Raw genomic sequence first — 3,217 nt, 5'->3', positions numbered from 1 at the left:
AAAGAACAAGGGCCTGAGTTCAATCCCAGGTTCTGCAAAAAAAAAAAAACAGGTTTCTTAAACCTCAAAGCAAGCCAGGGATGGTGGTACACCTGAATCATAACACTCAGGAGGCTGAGGCAAGAGGATCTCTGTAAGTTTGGGGCCAGCCTGGGCTACGTTGTTAGTTCAAGACTAGCCTGATTACTTAGCGAGACTGTCTCAATCAGTCAATCATTCAATAAATGCCTGGTCTTATGCCTTCATCTCTGAGCATTTGATTAAAATCTAGTCCACTCACAGTGAACTTTTTATTTTTTGTGATACTGGAGATTTAGATACAGAAAGCACTGAACAACATTCACAGCCCTTTATATAGTTATGTATGAATGTATTTGAGACAGGATGTCATTAAATTGTTCAGACTGACCATAATTTTGTAATCCTTTTACCTCAGCCTCCCAAATCACTGGGATTATAGGCATATGCCACACTGTCCAACTATAATTTTCCTTTCACTCAAAGGTAGAGACTATCTTGTGTTCTGCTCATCTGGTGCTTCTTGAAAAAGAGGCCCTGAATGAAGATCACTTTTATTCTCCAGACTTCATTCAGTATTCTGTTTCTCTCCTCCCAGTGTCAACTTGTAAGACTCAAAAACATTTTTAGGGTTAAGTATCCTAAAGCACTGAGATTAGATGTTCAAAGCAGTATATTTTTTGTATTGTAAACAAAAACTATAATCGGCTATCTAATATACCAAATAGTAAAATGATCATTGCAACTTTAAAAAGTAGATTTATTAAATGTTAAGGCTAATGGTTCAAAATGACAAGCTTTCAGCTCAATCAACTAAGATTTCCTGTGAGGCAAATCTTGTGCTGAGTAGTCAATAAGACATTTTTGCCTTAGGATGTACCCACCATCTAGTAAACAAGATTTAAGTGAATAACAATCTCACTGATCATTGTGCTTTCAAACTGACCAACTCTATCTGAGGCAATATGATCAAAGTAATATCTTTTTTTTTTTTTTTTTTACCTTTTTCCTCTTTCCTAACAGTCTTTATTTCTCAGTCTTCCTAAACTCTTCCACTGAGTCTTAGCCTCTTGTTCCTCACTGGTTATGTTCTTATAATATTGACTTCTAGCTATGTTCTGCAACCACAGCTAAAACCTATCATTTGGATTAGAACTTCCTTTTGAAGATAGTGGGGGAGTTTAGCCCACTATCCTAGCTTGATATTGGGCCTTATGGGTGGTATTTCTGCTGGGTTTTCCCAGGAACCTGTAACAAGAACCAAGTAATAGCTGTCATGCCCGTAACTGCTCCTTCTCTGAAATTTTAGCTAATATTCCTGCCTCTCTGACTTTCATCCTTCCTCTCCACTCCTTTTTTCTTTTCTTCTTTTTTTTTTTTTTTTTTTTAATCCAGACCGACCTTGGGGAAAATGATTGCCAGCTAATATCTTAGAGAGTTTTTGTTGGTTTTTTTTTTTGTTGTTTTTTTTTTGCGGAACCGGGGATTGAACTTAGGCCCTTATGCTTGCCAAGGAAGTGCTTATTCCACTGAGCCATCTCCCCGGCCCCTAATATCTTAGAGAGTTGAGTAGTGGTTCTCCCCTAAAAATGTGTTCAAGTCCTAAACTGTGAAAGCTCTTAATGTGGCCTAACTTAGAAATGGGAGTCTTTGAAAATATAAAGATTGGGGCTGGTGAGATGGCTCAGTGGTCTAAAGCACCTCCTTAGAACAAGCTTAGCAAAATACAGGGACCATGGTTCAATCCCCCAGCACCACATGCCAGCCAGCCCCGCCCCCTGGTGGGCTGAACTGCCCCCCCCACACAAAATAAATAAATAAATAAAATTAAAAAAGAAAATATAAAGATCATGATGTCATTCTGAATTTAAGGTGACCTATAGATCTTATCAAGTATCCTTAGCAACACAGAAGATTTGAGCTAGACACTCATTAAAGGCACAGTTTAAATATGGTAGAAGATACTAGAATGTTCCATATATTATAAGCCAAAGAACACCAAGAATTATATGCAACCAACAGAAGCTAAGTAAACAGGTATGGAGGAGATTCTGTCAAGTATCTTCAGAAGGAATCAATCCTGCCAACTTCTTGATTTTGGACATCTGCCTTCCAAGGTTATGAAAAGATAACTTCCTATTTTAAAACACCCAGTTGTGATAATATGTTAAGGCATCCCTAAGTAATTAATACAATCATCAACCACCATAATTTTTTTCAAGTACTGAGGATTGAAACCAGTGAGCACTGAGCTATACCCATAGCCCCAGATCTTTTTTCTTTAATTTTTAAATTTTTATTTGTACATATTTTTAGTATATAATGATTACATTTATGTACATATCTCAAATCATTTCCCCTTCCTCTCCACCCATTTGTAATTTTTTTTTTTTTTCAGAACCGGGGATTGAACTCAGGCCCTTTTGCTTGCCAAGCAAGTGCTTATTCTACTGAGCCATCTCCCTGGCCCTGTAAAATATTTTTGACAGGTCAGATTCATTTAGTTTATAAACCTTTATCAAGTTAGTTATCATAAACACAGATTAACAAGACTAACAAGCCTAAAAAGTATAAAACATATAAGACAGTTATGCTAAATCAAGGTATACTTTTAGATACACTGGGAGTGCCAGATTATAATAGCTTTCTCTCTTTTACCCCTATGTCTGCCTTTTATCTTGTACTTTTTTGTATATATATTAGGCTTCTCATTTAAGAGAAACCGTGCAATATTTAAACTTGTGTATCTAATTAATGGTATGATCTCAAAGTATACCCTTTTTCTTACAGATGACTCAATCTTTATGGCATAGTAGTACTCCATTTCAAGTCCACATTTTCTTTATCCATTCATCTGTTAATGTACATATAAGCTGCTTCCAAGATTTAGCTATTATGACTTGTGCTGCTATAAATTGGGTATGCTTATATCACTGTAATATCATATCTTTCTCTTTTCAGAAGATACCTAGAAGGAGAACAGCTGGGTCAAATGGAGTTGTTTTGTATTGTTTTGTTTTCTACCAGGAATCAAACTTAGGACCTTTGATCCCCAGTCCCACTAAAAACAACAACACCAAAAAAAAAAAAAAAAAAAAAAAAAAATGGTGTGCCTGAGTGTGACTTTTGTCAAAAATGAGGTACCTGAATGTGACTTGAGTTGTTTCTTCATCCTCTATTCTGTTCCACTGATCTGTTG

Source organism: Octodon degus, unplaced genomic scaffold, assembly GCF_000260255.1.
Source record: "Octodon degus isolate 3935 unplaced genomic scaffold, OctDeg1.0 scaffold00107, whole genome shotgun sequence".
In the NCBI taxonomy this organism is placed as follows: Eukaryota; Metazoa; Chordata; class Mammalia; order Rodentia; family Octodontidae; genus Octodon; species Octodon degus.
Note: the sequence above shows the minus strand (reverse complement) of the source record.